General features: G+C 38.3%; 1 protein-coding gene across 1 annotated transcript in view; it reads right to left on the reverse strand.

Annotated features, from left to right (window-relative positions):
• Nucleotides 1–25,320, reverse strand: part of MDFIC (MyoD family inhibitor domain containing) — a 290,769-nt gene that overhangs the window by 138,637 nt on the left and 126,812 nt on the right. The window contains exon 2 of the mRNA XM_077856096.1: nucleotides 1,726–1,847. The gene's annotated coding sequence lies outside the window, so the exon portion shown is untranslated. The remainder of the gene's footprint in view (nucleotides 1–1,725; nucleotides 1,848–25,320) is intronic.

The following is a 25,320-nucleotide window of genomic DNA, read 5'->3' on the forward strand; positions in this document are numbered from 1 at the left end:
AAAAAAAAAAAATACTCACATGCAAATCCCACTCTCAAAAATACTGTCTGAAGTGGAAATTCCCATTTTAAAAGCTTCCCAGGTGGCTCTAAGTGCATTCAAGGTTGAGAACCACTGATGTACAAGGAGCCAAATACACATAGAAGATTCAAGTAAGTTCAGAGGTCAGTGGCCCAGGTTCAGAAGTTGACTTCAGAATGTTGGGGACCCTAGCTCCTTTCACCTTGTTGCTCACCCATGACCTATACTTCCCAGATCATCTCAATGTCCAAAGTGACTGAGCTAGCTCTGGCTGGCATGTCCATATTCCAGTAAGAGGATGGAAAAAGAAGAAAAGCAGGCTCTCTCTTTATAAGAAAACATCTCAAATTGTACCTACCACTCTCCCTTTCATTCTCTTTGTCAGAACCTAAATGTACTAGATCACCCCCAGATAACAGAGGTGGAAAATTAGTTTTTCTTTCTGGATAGCATCTGCTCAGTTAAAAAAAAATCAAGTTGTATCATTATAGGAAAAGGAAAGATTATCAAGAAGTAATAGTTTCTTCCTCAGGAGGTTAAAATTTTACTGAAGCAGGTTAGGCTGTAAATGGTGGGGGAAACAGACAGATGAGATTACTAGTCAAGTTTCTGGATATGCATGGAGAAAAAGTTAATCTTTCTTGCTGATTTTCTCACCAGTACTATTTCAGGATGATAATTCCAAAGATTCTAGTGTGAACTATATAAATGGAACCTGTTACCCCCCAAAATAGCAACTTCACTTTCAAGGAACAGGAAATGGAAGGCACAGTATCAGAGTTTAGGTAACCATAATCCCTTCCCAGATTCAAACTTCCTCGCTTTCTTTTCTTGCTTCTTATCCACCTGCTAAAATGACAAATATGTGTGGTACTTTTCCTACGTGGTCCCTTCAGTGCCAAATTTAATGTCAACTAAAAGGCATCTCCTTGACTCTCTGGAAGTACGTGTGGGAGATTCTGGTCTGGAGAACTACTTTCAGCAAGGCTTCAATGTGGTTAACACAAGCCAACGACCAAGCTGAGGGTATTTAAGCTGATTCATCTTTTAAGATAATGGCAGTCATGAATGGGAGCAATTGGCTGCCACCAGAACCGAATTTTCAGCAAAAAATCATCATGTGTAAGGAAGAGGTAGGCGTGGAACATACAGGTACAAGTGCACGGATGCTATATTGTAAGCCCACAATACATGTATGATTCTGAACCCCAGAAGAATTCTGTTTCTCATAGGACAAGTGACATATTTTTTCAACATAAATCAATGCCCGTGAACAATGGCTGGTAGAGTGCCTGAGCCAAGTGAATGAAGTTAGCATTAACTACAATAGCACAGATTGGTATCAGGTGCCTAATGTTTGTCAGAGGACACAGTCACTGTTGTATTATTGGTCAGAAAAACAAGTAAATAATAATCTAAATCTAATCATGAAAACATCAGTTTTTATTCAAATGTCAAGCCACACAGAGAACTCATTTTCTGTAATTTCTAATGCATTTAGGTAGTCCTTGTTCAGCATTCTAGAGAGCCTATGTCTTCTCATTACTCTTCTTTTTCAGACTTGTCTGAATCATCTGGGCCATTCATGCATTCATGTCATCCCATTTAGATACGCACTTCCTTAATCCTGGCTTACATAGAACTGATGGAGCATCGGATGGGACCAAAGATATTCTCCTTTTTTACTGATATCCCAGGACTTACCTCATCTCATACGGGAATCTTGTATAGCAACACCTTCCCAGTTCCTCTCTCACAAAGGGAACATCTTCAAGAGTTGCAAGTCCATAATTAATAGTGGAGGTCACTCAAGGCAGATCAGAAGCCTGAATGGAGAAATGGAGAGAAGGTTCTGGGATATAGGGGAGAAGTGGCTGTCATAGGGAAAAAAAGTGGTGGAAACCAAACTTGTTAAGAACGTGAGCGATACAGAAGCAAATGTTTACATGTTTTAAAACCACAGCCTTTCACAAGAAAAAAAAGGACACACAGCCCCTGATGTAGGACATGACATTTACTTGAGAATCTGCCGTATCTTCCTCTTTTCTTCACTGGGTTTCTTCCTCAGGTGAGATAATGTGGACAAATCATACAATCACCTTCAGAACATCTTTGAAGGCTTCGGCCCTGACCCTTCACCTACTACTACCGCTTCTGCAGACAGAAGAGACATGAACTACAGAAAGTCCACCCATTCCTGTCCTTTGTCGCAGGAGATTCAGGAGCAATGAGCTCCTACATGGAGACCAAACTTGAAGCTTCTCCTTTCCTGTCGTTAAGGGCTCTCTCCTCCCCCAGATGCCCTAAAATTTAGCCACAAAACGTACATTGTGTGCTGTACTGACCTGCCCTACCAGATCCATGCAGAACCATCCTCAGTATCTAAGCCCAAGGCCAAAGGCTGGACTCAACTTTCATAAATATACTTGGGATCCTTTCACACTCAACCCTGGCCTGATTTTAGAATCACCTGGAGCACTTAATTAAAAGGATACTGATGTTCTCATCCAGACCATTTGACAGAACCTGTGGGGGAGGGCAGAGGTGATGATGGTTCTTACAACTCTATATGTGATCCTAGTTGGAAATATGGGCTTCTCTAGCTTCTAAAGCTCTAACATGCATACAAATCAATAGGCTAAATGTTGGGCACCTGGGTAGCCCAGTTGGTTGAGTGTCTGCTTTTGGCATAGCTCAGGATCCCAGGGTCTTGGGATGGCATCCCGCATCAGGCTCCCTGCATAGAGCCTGCTTCTCCCTCTGCCTATGTCTCTGCCTCTCTCTCTGTGTCTCTCATGAATAAATAAGTTATTTTAAAAAATAGGAGAAATGTTAACTTACTTGGTGATCTTTTTGCAATATATACAAATATCAAATCATTATGCTGTATACTTAAAACATACTGTTATATGTCAATTATATCTCAATAAAAAAAAAACTCACCTCGAGATGAAAAATAAAAATAAAAATGAAATACAAAGAGGGGAACTAGTCAGGATCAAGTCCTCCCTGGAACTTGTAACCCTTGCCCAGATTATTACTTGGATTATTTGAAAACTATGACTCTTCCAGAAAGGAAAAGCCAATGAAAATAACACTTGGAAGAGATTCTAGGCTATATATATATATATATATTTTTTTTTTTTTTCTGCTCAAGATCTAGGTTATACTTCAAGAAAAGGATCTAACCCTTAAAAATTTTTAAAAATAAGTGAATTGGTTAATATGAGGAGAAAAGAGCTCTTAAAACCCTGTAGAACGTTCTAGGCAGTAGTAGCTGCCCTGTTAACAGAATTTTCTGGGATAGGAACAAAGGGATAGAAACAGGAGATAAGGCATTCAGCTATGCTCTTCGGACTTTTGTAGCAGATAAGAAACCATTTAAGATCAGTAAGGATTCCCTTAAGTACAAGGCTTGAATGAAGATCCAACTTAAGATGTACAAACTGTCTTCTAGTGATGACACAAATAGAATGTTTTTCCATCGAATCCAATCATTTAAATATGACTAAATGTTTGAATACCTACAACACCCAAAACTTTAGTTGAAAGACTTCATAGGTCTGTCCCCTTGTTTCCAGATTCCTCCAAGTGTGCCATTTGCAGTGCACCAGGGAAACACACCATTGAGACTTCAAAACATGCATTTTTCATCCAGATGTTTTAATTGCATGCATTAACACTGATGATTGAAGAAAGGCATTGCTTTTCAGGGTGGAGGTCAAATTTAGATTTTTTTTTTTTTTTGGGTCTCCTTTCATTTTGGTCTTATTTCATTTTATTTTGTACTATCTTTTGACAGGAAAATGAAACAAAAGGAAAAGGAAGTTTATACACATTTTATTTTAAGTTACAGTTTATATGAGCATCAAACACAAGTGTTTTATTTAATTCTTCGGGTTGATACCTTTCTGGTTTCCTGAAACATAATATCCATTAATCCCTGTTTGCAGACACCTTGAAATATTTATTGAATAATACAATACAGATTCTAAAACATAATCTTCTTTTATGAATACTGGCACAATTTCACCCAGCTCTGTGGAAGATTTAAGAAAAATGGCAGGGCAAGATCAGACATTGTTTACATCTCACCTCCAGCAAGATATAACTTTACTCTTGGCTGACCTTTAAGCAAAAGCAATGGTTATGTAACCAAGTAAGCTAAAAACTAAACAGGAAAAGTCACAGAGCCGGGAATGAACTACAAACTTACACTATTTGTTAAACTGAGATTTTTATCATGTTGCTCAAAGAAACACTAAAGTTTCCCAAATGGAAAAATGTGACCAAGATTTTATCTTTGCTATCTGAATGTATACATAAATATTTCAGTATTTAAAAGAAGTTATTTCGGAGTCTACTCTAAAATGCACTGCAGTATTTTGTAATGGGAAGCAGTGTTATGCGCTGACAAAATGAAAATTTTGAATGAACTACCTTCTGTCTTCATGTAAATATTGCTTGTAAGTAATGCTCAATGCTGTGTTGTTCCTAGAACATACCTTCTGAGGTGGTCCTTAAACAGGTTTATTTTTGTAAAGTTTTAAGTACAGCCTTATCAAGGGGCAGAGGAATAACTTAAAATCTTTTTTTAAGCTTTATTATTGCAGCATATAATCAAGTTAATAGTGGCTAAGTTTTATGTTCAACAGGGGAAAAAATAACATTCTTGCCAAGGAGCAAAAGAGTAAATAATAAATAAGTAGCACAACCTAGACATATTCTAGGGTTTTGAAAGGTCTTTTTAGTAATACCTAAATATCTTCAGCAAAATATAGCACTTTATTGATATTCCCATAAGCAGATTTAGATTTCTTTTATAGAACCAGTCACCTAACAAATTTTATATGCAATGCGGTCTTTAATATATTCATTAGTACTCTGTATTTAAACCATGAAGCTACAGGATGAATTGCTTCTGAAGGAATATGAAAAGAAAGCTGGAGAGGCAGAAAACAAGCACTGGAAATGAATGGACTGAATAACATGTTAGGTGCTAAGTATTTGTGGATGACCAGGACACAGTCTCATGGGTGAGATGCAGACAAGAGACAAACAATTAAAATACAGTGAGATAAGTAGTGTAACAGAAGAAATGATATCCAAGTACCTTGTAGGGGCACTTAAGTGAGTCCTGGCAGAGGAATGGCCACTGGAGAAGAATTCTTGTCTAAGGAGCAACAATGAGCTAAAGGGAGTAGAATTCATTATCAAAATAAAGGTCACCTGATGTGACTGGAGTACCAGAAGGGGAAGGGTGAGGCCAAAGAGGGAAGCAGGTTTGGGAGAGCCTTGTAGCTGCATAAGGAGCTTAAAATATCTTCTAAAAAGATAAGAAGAAACAAACCAATAACCACACCAAAGGGCTTTTGAACAGGGTTCTGACAAGATTGTGTCATCTCTTGGAGATGATCTTTTGGTTGCATTTGGAAGATGGATGGAAGGAGTACAAGATCAAAATCGAGGAGGGGAGTCGGGCTTGAGAGCTGTAATCAGTCAGTTCTGGTTCTCCAGAGAAACATGGCTAATAGGATATATAGCTTTACACAAGAGGAGATTTATTAAAATAATTCATTCGCAGGGCTATGGAAGCCAAGAAGTCCCACAGTCTGCTGCTGGCAAACTGAAGAACCAGGAATGTCAGGGGTATAATCCAGTCCTCATCCAAAGACCTGAGGACTGGGGCAGGGAGGACGGAGGCCTGAGAACCCAAAGGTTGTGGGTGAGGTCACTGGTCTAAGTCCCAGAGTGTGAAGGCCTGGGAACCAGGAGCTTCAATGTCAGAGGGCAGAAAAAGATGGATGTCCCAGCTTGAGAACGGAGAGGCCGAGAGAGAGTGAGTGAGAGAGAGAGAGAGAGACAGAAGGGAAGATTCACCCTTCTGTCCATTCAGGTACTCAGTGGATTGGATGATGGTTATTCACAGTGGTGAAGATGGATCTCTTCACTCAGTCTAGTGAATTCTAATGGTAATCTCTTCCAGAAACACTCTTCCAGATACACCCAGAAATAACGGTTTACCAGCTATCTGGGATCCCTGAGCCTTATCAAGTTCAGATACAAAGTTAACAATCACAAGAGCCTATGGCATTAATCTGGGTAGGTGGTATAAAACCCTTGCAGAGAGAGGGAAGAAGATGGATTTCTGAGCTATTTAGGAGGGGCTGGATTTCTTGTTCTCGGTAAGGGAAAGCAAAATGGCCATAGCATTCACTGAAATAAGAACATAGAAAGAAAACCAAATATGGGAAGGGAAGATGATAAATTCAATTTTAGACATGCTGCCTTTCCTTTGAAAAGCCTGGCTGTAGATGTCAGATAAACAACTGGATGCATGGGAAAGTCTGGATAGACATTATGGAGCTTAGATATATAAACGAGATTTTAAAAGTTGCCGTATTTTCCAAATACATCTATGCAACTCAAAGAATACCAACATCTATATGCGTTATATATCATATTTTTACTAAAGCAATAGTATTTTAATCAGAAAGGTATGTGATGATGTGACCAGAATATCCTTTTGGGAGAGGAAGTGGAAGGGTATCAATGATATTTTTTTTAAAAAAAGGAATAGGATTAGATGGAGGATAAAAATGTAATGGGTCTAGGTCCAGAACTGGTCCTTTATTAAAGACACAAGACCTAGCAACAGCTTTGATGTTACTCCTGCATTTCAGTTTTCTGTTTGTTTGTTTTTGTTTGTGGAGTTAGTGGGTCTTGGTAAGATCACTCTGCTTTTGCAGATTGTAAGGCGATTTGTATTAAAAACCAGCTGTAACTATCTGTTTCCCGTGGAGGAAAGATCCATAAATTACAGCTCAGGTTATTTGTCAGTTATGTAGTTTAAAAATTCCTTGGCAGATAGGATTAAAGTGTGAGAATTGATCCTGCACTCCAGCTGAGGGACTTGTGAAATTATAAAGATAATATGTTCACTACAACATCTCCTGCTGCCCGAATTTAAAGGTGCTGGGTAGGAGGTCAGTGGAAAAGGAAGGCAGTTGGAAGGCACTATTCGAAATGCTTTAAATACATATTTTGTAAGAGACTAACATATTATGTAAAGGAATATTTTTTTTCTCTAAGCAGAAATTCTTTTTTTTTAATTTTTTATTTATTTATGATAGTCACAGAGAGAGAGAGAGAGAGAGAGGCAGAGACACAGGCAGAGGGAGAAGCAGGCTCCATGCACCAGGAGCCCGATGTGGGATTCGATCCCGGGTCTCCAGGATCGCGCCCTGGGCCCAAGGCAGGCGCCAAACCGCTGCGCCACCCAGGGATCCCTCTAAGCAGAAATTCTTTATCCAATGGTTTGGTTTATGAATGAGAGGTTTCACTTAGAGTCTGGGGGTCTGTCTTCTGGTCAGTCCAGTTTTCAGCAGAGCATTCTTCATCATGGTAGAATTTTTAATGCTTTGTCTAGTCTTTTTTTTTTTTCCCCCCAAAGGACTAATAAGAAAGGCTTTATATTTTCTTCCTACTTTTTTCCTCAACAAAATATTCTGGGAACTAATAATTCACATGTAGAGAAACTTGCTTACAATCTTCTGCAGGAATCATCATTTTATGGGCATATGTGCTGCTCAGAAGCAGTGCTGAACCTCTCATAGATCCCAAAGTTGCTATACTCTCAGTTGGCTGGATGAACCAAAACAAAATAAAAAAAGTGACATCTCTGAGTTTTCCTTTGGAACAGCCAGGCCCTGGAATTAGATGGTTAAATACACACAAAAGCTGAAGTAGTTTGATTGATTTGTTCCAGAAGAGTTTTAGATTCTTACAAAGATGCATACAAGTGTAGCAAAATAAAGATAATTTCCAACTTGCAGGAAGAATGCAAGAAAAAGAACGTGATGGAAGAAAAAGAAGGAACAGGAATGAGGGCAGGACACAAGATATATTCACTTGCAAAAGATGAACTCAAAATGGGCTCTATGTTTGTAACATCAAGGGAAAAACTGTATTTAATTACGAGGTTGACAGTATCTATGAGGAAAAAATGAAGCATTAGTGCAGAAGTCTGCCAAGTTTTGATTTGCAATCGGAGAAGAAGAGAGGAGATCCTTTATAAAGGAATGAACAATAAGTTCTCATTATTACAGGAAACATTGCAAGGAGTCTCCCTTGTCTAATGATGTCCTTGTAGAGGCAGATGAAAGTGCCTATGTGGTAAGAGGAACCTCAGAAGTGGAACAGAATTAGGGGCCAAATTACCAATATGACTCTTAGTCAGGAAACGGTGAAAGTCCCAAGTATATCACTAGCATTTATTATTTATTGAAAAATAGATGGTAATAAAATATATGGTATGGTGTGCAAGATTTTTATGTTGTGATTTGTTTTATAGCTTAACAAGCAGGAATGGCCAAGTTAGAAACCCTTTGAAATTCAAGGATGGTGGAGTGGAAATTGGAATGAAAGCCTAAATTGGAGCTCTAGCACCGCCACATCTAACAGCATGACTTGGCTTGTGCTAGGTCATGCGTGACCCTCCTGAGACCAGATTTCATGTCTGCAGGAAAGGGTTAATAATACCCATTCAAAAGGTTTTTCTCAAGACCAAGCAAAATATCATACATAAACACTTTTCCATTACATTATCTGAAACATTCTTTTCTTTGTATTAGCCAAAAAAAAATTTTTATCTGTATTTTGATAATATATTTTATCTGTATTTTGATAATATATTTTAAGTATATTGCAAATTGTTTTATAACTTAGCCCCATGATGATTTAGGTGAGTTACATGAATAGGGACCTACTGAGATATATTTTATTTCTTAATAATAATAATACCCATGGGGCACCTGGGTTGCTAAGGCAGCTGAGGTCCAACTCTTGGTTTCAGCTCAGATCATGACATCGAGCCCCTCATCAGGCTCTGTGCTCAGCAGGCAGTCTGCTTGAATATTCTTTCCCTCTGCCTCTCCTCCAACTCACACGCATGGGCTGTGTTTCTGTGTCTATAGAATAAGTAAATCTTAAAAATAGTAACAATACTCAAAATTATGTGAGCTCCTAGAATGTGAAAATCAACTAGTTAATATATGCTTGATGGGTTTCATTTTCTGTAACTTCAAAGCAACATTTATGAAACAAATGTTACTACTCGACCCATTTTATTGTAATTTGTGAAGTTAAAGAAATGCAATTACTGAGCAGGGGCTGGAAATGTGAAGCTGGTCAGAAGAGAAGAGGGCAAAAATGGAAAGAAACTCTATGATGGAGGGGAAAAAATAAAAATATTTAAATACAGAAAATGTCTATTATACAATAAAACTAGATCCTTTTAATTTATTGGTACTTACCGATATCAGGTGAGGAATTCCTTTACAAGATCATATTGGAAGGCCAATTTTATAAACCTATATTTGGTATCTGGTAAGAGTTTTTAGGAAATTTGTGGAGCATCCAATCTTTAATGTTCAAAAAACCAGGGAACCCATGGCATGCTTCTGTGGCCAACATCCACTCCTGAGAGGACCACGTATCACACGGGTTTTGCACCAAGGCCCCCAAGCCTTGGTTAATCTGAAATTTATTGTGACAGTAAAAATCATCAAGCTCAGTTCCAGTCATGTTGTTGTATGTATTTTAAGAAGAATCTTTTTTTTTTCTTCCAAATGAGAAAGTTAGCTTTTAACGTTCTAATTTTATTTTTAAAAAATATTTACTTATTTATTCATGAGAGACAGAAAGAGAGAGGCAGAGACATAGGCAGAAGGAGAAGCAGGCTCCTTGAAGAGAGCCTGATGTGGGACTCGATCCCGGGACCCCTAAAATCACGCCCTGAGCTGATGGCAGATGCTCAACCACTGAGCCACCCAGATGTCCCTTAACTTTCTAATTTTAAGTGATCTCAAATAAAAATCCATCTTTATATAAATCCACAACTGCTTGTTAGAATGAACCCCGTTCACTTTGTTCATTTTTGATCATACTGCATTCCAAGAAAGGAGAGATGCAGAAATAAAGCTCTACCTTGCTTTCTGTCGAGGGTTTATGAAAATCCAAAGTGACAGCAAAATAGAATGTTCAATAATAAGAAGCACTCAAGACACTAAAAAGCATGAAGACAGTATTATGTTACCCAGAATGGCAAGTATGCCCATAAGATTATAATAGGATGAATTATTTGTATTAGTTTGCTAGGAGTGCCATAGCAGAATGCCCCAGAGTCAAAGGACAGAAGTTACATTTCCCACAACTCTGGAGACCAGAAGCCTGAGATCAAGACGTTATCAGGTTGGTTTGCAGATGGCTGTCTTCTCCCTGTGTCTTCCATGGTCCTCACACTGTGCCTGTCAGGGTCCTATCCTCTCTTCAGATAAGGACACAAATCATACTGAATTAGAGCCTACCCTAAGAAACTCATTTCAATTTAATTGCATTATTTTTAGATTTTGTTTTTATTTATTCATGAGAGACACAGAGAGAGAGGCAGAGACATAGGCAGAGGGAGAAGCTGGCTCCATGCAGGGAGCCTGATATGGGACTTGATCCCTGGACCCTGAGATTATGACCTGAGCCGAAGGCAGATGCTCAACCCCTGAGCCACCCAGGTACCCTAATGTAATTGCCTTTTTAGGGACACCTGGATGACTCAGCGGTTGAGTGGATGCCTTTGGCTCAGGGCCTGATCCCGGCGTCCAGGATCGAGTCCCACATTGGGCTCCTGCAAGGAGTCTGCTTTTCCCTCTGCGTATGTCTCTGCTTCTCTCTGTGTCTCTCATGAATGAATAAATAAAATTTAAAAAATAATAATTTTAAAGAACCTTTTTATTTCCAAATACAGTCACATTCTGAGGTACCAGGGGTTAGGACTTCAAATATGAATTTGGAGAGGGAGAACTCAGATAGCCAGTAACACTAATAAAGAGTAAATATAAAGAAAGAATGATACCCCATGTTGTGGTCTAAACATTTAAAAGCAAACATTAAAAATAGCATTATAACACAGTAAACATATACCAATAATAATATAGTAATTTTATTCAGTCATGATCATCAAATGCTGAAGCCTATCAATTTGTTTTTACATTATAGTTTAAAAAGCTGGCTGCACAGGGGATGATTCTGTATCCCCCCCATCCCCCCCATCACAACCCAACAATTCTTACGTATTTATTGCTAGGAGCTGAGAAGCCAAAGGAAAAGAATGTACAGACCCTAGGGATTTAATATCTAATTGCAGCAACAGTGTGGATGTTTAAAAGAGAAAGAAGAATAAATAACAATACAAGTTTGCATGTCCTAAATTCCAAATGGAAGATTATCTATCTTCCTAATTCCGAGGCCATACTTGCCAGCTCTGTGTTGATTTCTAAAGGATTCCAAGAAAAAACTAACATGATTTAAATATGCAGATAATTAGTGGAATAGAACTGCAGAAGAAGGAACAATAGTGATACACCTTTTGAAGGCCCCTGACTTTAAACTGCTTCCATTTCTTTTGCTTTTGAATGAGAGAGACACAGAGTGCTAAAAAATTTCCCCAATTATTTAAAAGTTTCATTATTTGGGGCCCATTCAATTGAGGTTTTGTTAGATTAAGGAAATGATAATTAGATTAAGTGATTTTTTTTTTTTTTGTACTTAGGTGATGTAATTTAGTAAATACATTTTCACAACCAAAGAGAAAGCAAGGCTGACTGATTTTGACTAACAGAATCAGCTTGAAAGTCTTTTTACTGGCATAATGATTTGGCCTAAATCAATTTCCTGTTTTACTATCAAAAGTGGGAGGGGGTGGAGGGGCCTTGGTTCTGTTCTATGGGTATGACTATTAACAGAAGTCTTTGATGGAGTAGATTAAAAAGTGCAAAATACTTTATAATGGTCAAAATATCCAAGTATTTGATTTTGTGGGTATAGGAATTTAGCATTACGTTAGATTTCCTGTTAGCAATTTCGTATGGTAAATGTAGACAACGTATTAGTTTTAAGCATATGGAGAGTGTGCCGAAAGAATAGCTTAAGGAAGCAGTACAGCATAACGGCTCAATGCTCAAGCTCTGGAGTCAGTGCCTAGACATGAACTCCCTAATTTCCGACTTGCATGTCTTGGGAAATGACTTTTATTCCCTAATGCCTTAGTTTTATCATCTGTAAATGGGGATAATAATGGTACCTGCCTCATAAAATAACCATGAGGATTTAGTTAGAGAGTATATGAGGAAAATGCTTGGCACACAATTAACAATAAATGTTAGTTATTATTTGGTAGCCAATAATTTGGGATTTATTTTACATTTTGTTTACAGTTGTTAAGCAATGATTTACAACCTCATCAGCACATTAGAATTATCTGAGGATTTTTTTTTCTTAAGTTCTATTATTTGGTTTTATACTCTAGAAATTTTGATTTAATTGGTCTTGGGTGAGACCCAGACATCCGTAAGTTTTAAATGTTCCCCAAGTCATGCTAACATGTAGCCAGTTTTGAAGAGATCTGGTCCAAATAAACCATGCAGATGTATAGTATCAGATAGCTCTAGAGAAGCCTTCTCCAGACGGTATTCGACAAAAACAACTGTCTGCCAAAATGTTCCTTAAAACAAAAACATTTAAAAGTAAGCTAAAAGCAATGGGTACAGTCAACTAAGCTTGATGATATATACATCTCTTGAAAATTCATGTTTCACATGAGCATATTAAAAGATCCGAGAAGTCCTTTTTTAAAAAATACTTTATTTAAATTCAATTTGCCATTATACAGTATAATACCCAGGGCTCATGCCATCATATGCCCTCCTCAGTGCCTGTCACTCAGTTACTCCATCCCTGCAACCCTCCTTCACTTATGCAACCCTTTGTTTATTTCCCAGAGTTAGGAGTCTCTCATAGTTTGTCTTGAGAAGTCCTTCTTTAAATAAACTTGTTTATCGCTGATGAAGCCAGATTTCCTTGCAATATTTTGTAGTAAGGAAACATGTTCTTGGGTAATATTTAACTATGGCTCTGCCACACTGTATCACCAACCATCACTACTATTGGCTACAATATCAATTAATTAATAAATATGTGATTAATATAATATTTATTAACATCGGCTAGTTCCAGTCTTGGTTCATGGTATTTAGAATTAAAACTAAAAGACACAGGGTTTTTTTTTTGGCCATTAGAATCACCTGTGGGGTCTTTTTTCTTTTTAAATTACAGGTACCTCACCTTCACACCAGACTTGCTATTCAAGGAGAGTGGATCTGCCAAGGTGCATTCTTTAACCTGTCACTGGGATTCTGATAACGAGCTGGGTTTGGAAGTCACTGACCCATAACCAAGCCTTTCATATTAAACCAATCTAGTTCCAATCTATTTTGCAAGTATTAACGAAGAAAACAAAGAAACTATGGACCAACTCTGGAAAAAGGGAGGAGACAAGAAAGAAGTAGGACAGCACCATGGAAATGCAGTGGAGCGGAGCCATGTACATGTGTGAGGCATATGTGTGTGCCTGTGTGTGCATGAGTGCAAGTCTGATGAGACTGCTGACATTGGCAGCAGAGAGAGCAAGAAGAGAAGTACACTTTGGATCCATCATGGGCTGAGGAGAAACAGAATTCTATCCTTCTTCAGAGAGTAACAACAAACACTGCCTATCCCTTAGCTAAAGGAGGGGAAGAGGATGGAAGTAGGCAGAGGGAATACAGTGATTACAAACTTGGGAAGTGGATGATTTAGAACAACGGACTTCAGACCTGTTCTGATGGCACAGGAATTAGGGATTATCTTACTTTTTTGAGGAACAATATGAAATAGTGATATAATACGATACATACCCATATTCCCATTTCCACACATATATACCATTTCCTAGTAGAAATAGGGGTGCAAGACAAATACGAAGGAAAGTTTTCAAGAATGTTACTGTATTTCTCTGACTAGAGCTCTATAAAAGGTGGCATCTCGAATATGTATGTATGATCTCACATGTAGAATAAAAAAAAAAAGTGCATCTTAAAGAAAGAGAGACTAAAATGGTGTTTGCCAGGGGCTAGGGAGTGGGGGAAATGGGGAGCTATTGGGCAATGGCTACAAACTTCCAGTTATAAGGTGAGTAAGTTCTGGAGACTTAATGGACAGCATGTTGATTATAGTTAATAATACTGTATTATATACTTGAAAGTTGCTAGGAGAGCAGATCTTAAATGTTCTCACTATCAAAAAAAATATAATAAAGTGAAGTATGCATGTGTTAACTAACCTTATTGTGGTCATCATTCTACAATTTTATATACATATATAAATCATTATATTGTACACCTTAAATTTATACTATATTGTATGTCAATTATATCTCAATAAAGCTGGCACGGAAAAGGTAGGATCTTGTTGGGTTCTACCTTTTAGATTTTGAGGGTTCCTTAGAGGTTTTGATTTTTAGGTGATACGCTTAATTTCATATTTCAGATTAAAACATTACTTTCTAGACTTCAGTCAGAGAAACCCTCTACCTTAATGGTGGAGTTTTGTGGGAAAATGGTGCCCAATCTCTGAACACTAGGTGTATGGTTCTAAGAAGACAACCTCAACATTAGATACACATGGTGGATACAATAGAGATGTTGGAATTTCTATTCTGGGGGAAGAATGCCTATTTAAGATGAGATCTTTTAGGAAGAAAATCAGATTTGTGTGATGCTGTTTGTAACTTTCAAAATTCATTTATGAAGTTCTGAAATGAAGGTTAATTTTAACCTTAATCTCTACAAACATATAGTTTGGATAGTGAGAAGACATCACCTCAGAGCTACTCAGATTGGTTTAGGGATGCTGCCCCACACGACTGAAGGAAGGGAAGGCCCGGGACATGGCTGCCATCTTGTGGCTTACAATCAAGCAGCTTTGGGATTGCTCACAGTTGGCTGCTCATTATGACAAAAATAATTTTAGGCCACACTGTGCCTGGGTTACGAGCAGAGACTTAAAGTCCTGGATAGCTATGAAATCCAAATGCTGCAAAAGTGTTAGGTCCTGAATGCTGAGAAATGGCAGAGATTAGATGAGGGTTTACTGAGAGGATTCTCTTACCTAAAGTGCTGTGACTTGATTTCTTTGGAAGACTCTACTTAAAATGAGTGTATAGCAAAGTTGATAGGGGCTGGGATTTATAGCTGCAAATCAGTAAAAGTATGAAAGTGCTCCATCTCTCGCTATAAGCTCTTCATCAGCAAGCAGAACACAACTTGAAGGACAAGTAGGTCTTGTTCTACTTCAGAGCTGAAGAAAGAAATTATCGCCAAGATTCATTAAGCAACCTTGGACTTCTCTGGAATCCAAAGGGATCCCTCTAGTTTTCTGTGACTACCTCGGCCATCCGCTAAAACCAAGTCTGAATGATGAATCTCTGGGTCAAGATGCTGGAAAGAATTTAACAGGCCAGAAGGGTATGCCAGTCCCTAAGAGCTCAGGATATGTTCATTCTCCAATCTTCAAACAGATTTTCCTACAACCCTAGAGCTAGCCCGGTTTTGGATTAAAGCTGAACATCTTGACTTGCTTTTATTTTGCAAGAGTGTATCATAATATAAGCAACTGGCTACTTGCCCTAGCATTTAGCAGACACAAATCACTAATGAAATAAATCCAGTAATGACATGAACTGAGTGTGGAAAAAAAGATTTTTAATTTTTATTTGAGGGATGAAGAGAGCTAAGCGAGAGGCAACAGACAAGCTGTGGGACGTAAAACGTGTGAAAGAAACAGGAAAGGGGTTTAGGAGACTTTGCAGTGATCTATGAAGCAGGGTGCCTTTCGTATTCTTGAAGAGATACAAGAGAAGATAGAACCTCTATTATAGTGCTTTGACTTGGGCCAAATGGAAAAAACACAATTTTGGAGCTTGTTTCTGGTTACAGAAGACTCACCGAGTCCCATCAACTTCAGATAAGCCTGAGTTAGGTAGATACTTCACATGTATTACTCATTTTCCTTTTCAGAACAACTCTATGGAACAGAGAGATGACTTCTTCTGTATCTCTCCTCCAGGCAGTGCATAATCAACATTTGAAACGAGTCTGGACTGACTCTATAGCATATGTTATTTCCACTATGCCAGGAAGTCGTGAGTCATTCTCTGCTGATATATGCTTTTTACCATGTCTAACTGTGAGCAGACTTTCAGAAGCAGCTGACATTAGTTATTAATTATTGTCAGAAGTAGTAGCTTAGTAAAAATTATTATCATATATTTTTGAGAAACATTATTATCCAGGTAAACAATCCTAAAAATCACATTCAACAGGTCAATTCATTGAGCTACTTTGGCTGCATTTTGCAGCTCACTAATCTTGACTGGCCACCATGAGTAAGTACTTTTCCAAAGAACTAAACATTTCACAGGGCAATAAAAACTTATTTCTGGTCAACTCATTTCCATTATTAATGTATGTCATTAAACCTTTTTCAGAACTAAATGTCTTTTCCATGTTGAATAATGAAGCAATGAAACATTTTATGCCAAGCACTTTTGTTTGCAAGGCCTGGAACAGTTACAAGGCTTGTAGGGACAATATAACCCTTCCAAAAGGTATCCCTTTGGCCCACTTCCATGTACAAGCAGGCTGGCTCTGTGATAGGAAATACATTTTGAGTTCTTCAATTTTTACAACAGGCTATTAATTCTGCACCACCCATATCTGGTTGGCCAATGGATCTCCTCTCAGTTAATAATACAAAGAAAAAACTCAGGAATTGACTTCCACTCTATAAATGCACAAAACTCATTTGGGATCACTGTCCATGTCTCTAGATTCTCTAAACCTCACCTTCTAACAGGCTGCATCACCAGAAATCAACATGCATGGACTCTACTCTTTTTGCTTTTTTTTTCCTTGCTGCTCTTTGAATCAGTGTTGAGTGGCACGCAAGGTACACACATACCTGGATTCATGTTCTAGAATTCTCTACTTGGTACATTTGTGGCCTTGAGAAAATTACTCTCCTTGAGCCCAGAGAATTTTAGAAATTCAGTTTAGTTTGGAAACATATTTAGAGTATCTACAAGGTGCCATGGTTTGTGTCGGGGTTAGGTATAAAAGATTTCGTTCATTTGTTGACCCAATATTTGTTAAGCACATCCTGTATGTTAGGCATTGTCTAAGGGATGGAGATAAATTTCTGGACAAAGCTGACAACTTCCCCTTTCTTACAGCTTATATTTTAGTAAAGTATTCAGAAAGTAAACAAGAAAACCAAGAACTAAATCAATATAAACTCAGGCAAATGATAGGAACTATAAAGAAAATAAAGCAGAATGAGCAGGGGACTTTGTGGGAACATGGCTGTTTTAGAAACCATAATCAGGAAAGATCCTATCTAGGAGGTGGACATTTGACAGACACATGAATGACAAGAAAAGATGATCAAGAAATCTCTGTATTCAAGTTTATAGTCTAAGAGGAGACAGAGGTACAAAAGTGTAATTTCAGTAAGTGCCAGGGTAGAGGTATGCATAGAGAGATTCTTGGGGAGGATGTGTCTAAGCAATGCCAAAGTGCCTCACATGAAGTTATGCACAGATGGGTACTCACTGAACGTTATCCGTCTTTTCTCTCTTTAAGACTTAACATAGTGTCTACTCCTTTAATCTCCTTTAAGAGAAAACCACTTGAACCTTCATGATGACTTCGAAACCAGAAAAACCTGACTGGTCTAATTAGACACCTAAGGAGTATATGCTTCCTTTTTTAAGACAAAAATTATATAACGGCATGAAGTTCCCTTTTCTTTCGGCTTCTAGTACTAGCTATGGTGCTTGGTTTCTGCCATTAACTTCTGTTTCTTCTTGTGTCCTTATTTCTAATTGTATTTACTGTTACTGAAATGTAAGCTGGATCTATTTTTTTTTTTCTATAAAGGCAATGCATGCTTTTTAAGATTAAAACAAAACAAAAAACAACATGGTTACCACTCCCGTTATTTTCACTAATGGTATTTGAAAGAAGTGCTTGGTGTTTCAAGGGGAAAGACAGTCCTAGTACCATCCTTTTCTATACGGGCTTCATCTTCTGTATCTTGGCTATGACAGCAGCAGGATATTTTATTAGATAAAAATCACTTTCACCTACGCTGTTACCTTACCATTAGACATCTGTTTTTTAAAGCATAAAATCTACAGTAAAACTCTTTTAATGCAATGTTATTGAAGTAGAAGGCAACATAAACCATCCATAAACCTGAAATATAGACTATCTTTAGACACATGTATAACTTTGAGTGGTTCAGAACATGCAATTTGGACTTACACACTGAGGATCAAATATTGTTTCCTGCACTTACTGGTTGAACACTGGTTTCAGTATGTTTCAGTATCTCTGGGTCTCATCTGCACAGTGTGAGAAATAACACCTACCTCATAGGATTCTACTGAGGTTGAAGACATTCTATGTATATCTATTGAACAATGTTTATAAAATACCTGGTACATAGCAAATGTCCAAAATAGAAATTATTATTCAGATTTCATATCAATTTTATTACCTATTATATGGAACAATTTATACACTGGTATATGCTATCAGAGAGAGATCAAGTCTTCCAAGATTAATAATTTTTTGTCAAGGATTATAGTATGCCAACAACCAGATTTCTTAGAATCTCTCTAATCCCACCATAATTCAATCACAAGCAGCAATAGCAGGTGTGAGAACAGAGAATAACCACAGAACTCCAATCATATCCATATGGTCAGATAGAAGCCAGGGGACTAATCATGGGAGAAAGGCCAAGGGTTGGTGTTTCTAGTGTGAGGAAATGGGGATGTTAGATTAAAGACTAGCTTAGAGCTGTAAGAGACAAGTGAGATGTGAACGCTGCCAGCTAAAGAGATGAATCTGAGTCTAGGAACCAGATCGCCTGAAATCTGCATACACACATGAGCACCCAAGGGGAAATGGCAGCATTTGCTAGGGAGTGGGGGTCGGTGGGGAGACTGGGATTGGCTTGATCCAGCAATGGGCTTAGGGGAGCCTCTGTAGAGAGAACCGGGTTCAGGGAAAGCAATTCCAGTTACCGTGGGGATTTAGGCACAGAGGCAGGAATCCAGGTGGCAAGTCAGGGGCCCTAGGCCAGCCTTGACTCAAAGCACATCTTGTAACTGCTTGTCTTTTCCCTCCATAGAAAAAGACACACTTCAGAATCTAGCATGAGATTAAATGGTCTCAGCAGTAATAACATTTCTCAATGAAAGATTGGAAGCCCAGTCGCTTAACAAGTCACAAAAGATTCAGAGACAAATTTAAAAGCACTTAGAGTAGTGGTTATCTAAGTAAATGGGATACAATGGCTTTTGTTCATTCAGGATTTCACACAGATGCTATAGACAACAAGGTGAGGCTGGTTAATTTTCTGATGCCTGTTACTTTTTTTCTTGATAGTTTACTACATAGATTTAACTTGTAGCCCTCTAATTTTTAAAATCTGATTTATGAAATTTTGAGGAGCCAGATTAGCTTCCAAAAGCAAAGGTAACTCCTCAGATGGCTGGGATGGCAAGAAGTCTCAGTCATTTTTCTGTTTATAGATGTGCAGATAAAGAAAACTCTTAACCACCTGAAAGACTATCTCCTGCCTGAGGAATTTTGTGTTTATAATCTGACATTGATAAAATCTCCACAAGAAAGAAGTTTATCGTATCTAGTGACTGGAATAGAAAGGAACCCAAACCATGGTCCTTTGGCGAAGACACAGCTAGAGAGATGATGGATGTCTGGAGCAGAGAAGCGTCTGTTAAACTACTCATAGTTGACACTCTGTTCCAGCACATAATGTGTGACACTTACTCACAGGTTACCGAAATGATTATGTGCTCAAGAGCAAATCCATGCCGACACACTAACCTTCCACTGATGGAAAGGAAGCCTGTTCAAAGAGTGATTGCAAAAAAAAAAAAACAAAAAACAAAAAAAAAACCAAAGAGTGATTGCAACTTAGATTTAGCCTTCAAGTTCATATACTTTTCATTCATGAAAACAGGACTACTGAGAGTCAAAAAATAAACTGACGGTCAACTCTTTTTGGTTGTTTTTATGCTGACACAATGAAATCAAATTTGATTTAATAAAAGCTTACAGTCCAGTGTGATACAGACAATCTAATGGAATTGTGATTCTAATTCAAGAAAATATCATCATCCTATTTCAGTTAAGGTACACAGGAGTGCCAGAGAGCCCTGACACATCAGTCAAACAATAGGAAATATAAGGATTGTCATATTTACTTAAAAAAAAGTAGCTAATTCTTTTTAAAAAATACTTTATTTGTTCATGATAGACACACAGAGAAAGGGAGAGACATAGACAGAGGGAGAAGCAGGATCTCTGCAGGGAGCCCAGTGAGGGTCTCGTTCTCCGGACCCCAGGATCATGCCCTGTGCTGAAGGCAGATGCTCAACCACTGAGCCACCCAGGTGCCCCCCAAAGCAGTCAATTCTTCTTAAGTGTTCTTTTGTAGGGGTATAAACGGATTGCAACTTTGGTTGTAAGGGGGCATCTTTTAACCATTTGCGAAACAACTGAAAATAGTCCCTATAACCCTGCCCCCTGCCCCAGGACAGAGGGAGGTCATTATAGCTGTCTGAATTGTTCTAGACAAGGATGGATTCTGAGTTTTGAGCCAAGAGCCTAAGAAGATGACAAGGTATTCTGACAATAGGTCCAAGCATGGGAGGATGACAGGGCAGATGGGTCTGTCACTTGCATGGCTTATGTATGGGCCGCCAGGCAACATTGCCCTCCTGGGCCCTTGTAACATATCTCAGAGAGCAAATGCTTGATTCCAAAAACAGAATAAAAAATGTATAACCAGTGTCATTTAAAAAGCCTTAACAAATTGAAAGATATATTATTCAGCTAAAGAGTTGTACATTCAAACATTTCAGCATTTTTTTCTACTACTGCCATTATTTAAATTGATGTGCCAAAGTATGAGAAAGTGAAGGAGAGCTGAGGATAGACCAGCATCCTATAAGAATGTCCAGATCACCTTAACTCACACTTTCTCAGTTGACTCCCATCAACACACATTTACTGAATTTCTTTTTCTTTTTTTTTTAATTTATGATAGTCACAGAGAGAGAGAGAGAGAGAGAGGCAGAGACACAGGCAGAGGGAGAAGCAGGCTCCATGCACCGGGAGCCCGACGTGGGATTTGATCCCGGGTCTCCAGGATCGCACCCTGGGCCAAAGGCAGGCGCCAAACCACTGCACCACCCAGGGATCCCTGAATTTCTAAAAAATATTAGGGTGCAAAATGTGGTTTATATTGCGCAAGAATTTTTGGCTAGTGGAAGAGGGAGAAATACCAATGTAGAACGATACAAGTGGCATAATATGCTGTGTATTTTGTTGGAGGTCTTTGTGTGGGACCAAGACCATTGGGTGAGCTGCATGGCTATTCTGTGACTTCGCCACCAGTTAGAAACCTTAGGGCAACTGTAAAATGGTAAATTATTCCCACATCTCTGTTAGCATCTCTCTGCCTTGAGAACCTGCATTGCTACCAACTGTACTCCCCTTTAAAAGGCTCCCATAGGGATTGCTGGGTGGCTCAGTGGTTTAGCGCCTGCCTTCTGCCCAGGGCATGATCCTGGAGTCCCAGGATCGAGTCCCACGTTGGGCTCCTTGCATGGGGCCTGCTTCTCCCTCTGCCTATGTCTCTGCCTCTCTCGCTCTCTCCATGTCTCTCATGAATAAATAAACAAAATCTTAAAAAAAATAATAAAAGGCTCCCATAGTTCCCATCACACTTGGAACAAAGCCTACCCTTTCTTTTTTTTTTTTTTCTGGTTGATGAAGTCTTTGAGATCTAGCCTCAACTTTCTCTCCAAACTCATCCACTGATTCATTAGGTTTCAGCTCCACTGATCCTCTAACTCAGGGCCTCTCAAACTCCAATGCACATAGGAATCACTGTGGGGTCTTGCTAAAAATGGAGACTTTTTTTCTGTAGGTCTGGGAGGGACACAAAATTCAATAGTGTCCAAGGTGATGCTGATGGGACTGGTACTGGGAGCCCACTCTGAGTGATATAATGCCAGAAGACTGGGTTCTCATTCCAGACGCTGGCAGGCCATACTCAGCACTACGAGTAACAGTGCAACTTGCCAACTTTGTTCTCCCCTTAGAAACATGATGCTCATTCCTTCTGCTGGAAATTCCCCTGCCATTTTTTTTTTTATATCTAGCACCTTTTTGTCATATAGATCTCAGCTCAACCATCAGCTTCCTAGAAAAGTCTTTCTTAATGACTTTATCTAAAATGCCCATCTGATCACTGACCTGCAACAATAGACACCTTCCTATTTTACCTTTTAAATTATACTTGTCATCCTCTGAATTGTCTTTATTTATCTGTCCATTTCCTTGTGAGCTCAGTGAAGCAAGAGCATGGGCTCCACTGTTCAGCACAGTGTCTCAGCATGTAAAACCATGACTGATCAACGGGGCTGGCTTCATGGGTGCACAACCTGTGTAACCATAGTTGGCCTTCTGCCTGGTTTAACACTCCATTGTCACCATCCAGAAATTCATAATTTATCTTTGAGCCTGAGTTTTGTAAGTGGATGATGGAGTGTACACATGAGCAGAGGAAATGCACTCAATATATGTGTCCTCTTTTCTTTGCTGCCCCCTTCTCATGCTGTGCTTGTGATGCCCCATGAGTACAGAATCCTGATGGACCTACATGCGCAGGGTGTTCAATAAGACTTACAGTTATTACAAGGTAAGTGTGTTACATCCATGACTAAGTGGGGAGCCGAGAGCCCCAAGAGGCCGGCTTTCTATTCAAGCCAGAACCTGCTTCAAAACCACAAAGAACAATGGTGCTCTGTGAGGTATGAATGACCAAGGAAACCTATTATGTTTTTTCTTACTCATGTTGCTTTCCTAGCCCATCACTCATATGGAAAATGTTGCGTACGAGGAAAGAGGAATAAAAGGCTACCCATAGTTCTTTTTCCATTCAGTCCTTCCTTGCTTAGGACAAAGGTAGAGTGTTGGTAGAATGTGCACATATTAAGAAAGGAAATAAAAATATCATGTTACTTTTGTGCAATGTCTCTTGTTCTATAAGAAAAGAGTGCATATATGCATGTATGAGCTGTGAAATAGGAATGGTGTAATTTCAGTGAATCCAGATGCTAGTTAAATGTGCTTATGCTTATATTTTCACTTAAAGCTGGCACTGCACAATATAAAAATGAATGCTAATAATTTAAAATTTGAAATTTTCCTTACTTAGAACAATAAATTGCAAAAGAAAAGAAAAAAAAATCATGCATCACAAAAGAGATGACTGAAGAAAGAAAAGGCTTTATATTTAATGGCACTTTTCCCCACTTCTTGAACAAGGAAGTCTACAATTTTATTTTCCCCTGGGGCCTGCAGATTATGTAGCCAACCCTGTTGATCCACAGAAGCACTCGTTGCAGTAGTAGAAGTGTCATGCATGTACTATGTGCCTGACACTGTGTGAAAGCCCTTTACCTAGATATCTTATTTCTTCCTAATAGGCTTGTGAAACAGATGCTACTGTTACTCATTAATAGACAAAAACAAAACAAAACAAAACAAAAAAACACACAAGTTGTAGAAAGATTAAATAGTCAATATCTTAAGGCCTATTACCAAAGAAACTAGGGTTCCAACTAGGCTTTAGATCTGTAGAATCCCAAAGCCCCACCTCTTGGTGACTCAGGTAGAATTCCTCCTAGAAGCCAGGCTTATTCCAGCCCTCCCTTGGGCTGCTGGGACTATTCCAGAATGGGCTCAAGTTTCTATTCCAAACCAAAGGAACCAAGAATGCTGGGCCATTTCTACCTTAATCCAAAGGCCTCTCAAAGACTCTGGTGCTGTGTGTACACTGAGATTATTGCAAGGATCCATGTAAATAATTCATGACTGAAAGGTGCCAGACACCAATTAAATCCAGAATTTCCCAGAGTATTTCAGTATTTGTGTCATGGAGGATGGGGAAAATTTTAACCTTATTTTGACATCTTATTTAGCTTTCCAAGATGAGGACCATTTGATCAGGGTCTTTTAAGCATTTCTGGCTATATTCTGGAGAACCAAGAAACAATGTGTTTCAGCAGTTTTAATCTTCTTTGCCCAAATCTCACTGGCAAATATGAATGTATCTTTTATTCATGGTGTTGAATAAAAGTCTCTGCCTGGATATGCATGGTGTTTAAAATATTTTAAATAATGTTCACTATGGTAACAATATATTTGAAGTTTCTGTCATTTGGACATTAAAATGTTCAATTAGAGAGTGAAATATAGTACAATACTCTTGAGCATTTAGTATTAATGAAGGGAAAAATCAGCATATGATCATATATCAAACATCTCTTGCTTTTATTTTAGTATTTGTTAGAGGATAGAATCTATTTAACATATTTGTGATTAAATGTATTTTACCATTATAGTGTTTAATTCAAATATTTACTTTTAGTATGCATTTTTTGATAAAAGTATTTATTACTACAAACCCATTTTGCGATCAGAAGCATTGTAATAGATTTCATATGTATGATGGGGCCTAATCACAGGCATTTGCCTTCACTGTATTTCAAGGTGCAGAGCTCCAGATAATTACATGGTAACACATTCATACATCATGGGTTGTAAAATTTTCAAATACTTCTAATTTTGTTGATATTAGCATCCTCAAGTATCTATACTCACTTTTTCCTTATTCAGTGTAGTATCTATCATAGGTACAAAATATAGTGACAGAGTCATTTGGATATCCTTTAATTTGGATGCAGGATAGAATAAATCAATTAACTGTAAACTTCTATAAATTTTAAGTTCTACTTTTGTGTGTTAGAGAAGCCAGTTGCCTTTGCTCTTCACAGAAGCAAAGAAATGACACGAGAAAAACTGGTAATTCTCATAGGCTCAATTTCTCCATCTGTAAGGTGCAGGCAGCAAGGACTTGATGACTCTCGTGGGGTTTTCCTTCTTTCTGATTCTAGAGAGTTAATTTTTTTTTCTTTCAATATGAACCAGACATCATCTCACTCTTCACTTTGCTTTGGCTATCAATATTACTTCCGGTCATTTAATTTGCTCAAAAATACACTAAATTACCAAAATAAAAGTACCCCTGTTCATTATAACCCAGTATCAGTATCATTATTTAGGCAAATAAATATTGTTTTGTTTTGTTATTTACCTCAATTCCTTACATCACTCTAAGGAGGAATATCATTGTGCAGGGTACTGGCTTTTAGAAATGTCAATCTCTATCTACTTTTGTCATATGGTAAGAAATTTTTCCGTC

Source organism: Canis aureus, chromosome 18 (genome assembly GCF_053574225.1).
Source record: "Canis aureus isolate CA01 chromosome 18, VMU_Caureus_v.1.0, whole genome shotgun sequence".
In the NCBI taxonomy this organism is placed as follows: Eukaryota; Metazoa; Chordata; class Mammalia; order Carnivora; family Canidae; genus Canis; species Canis aureus.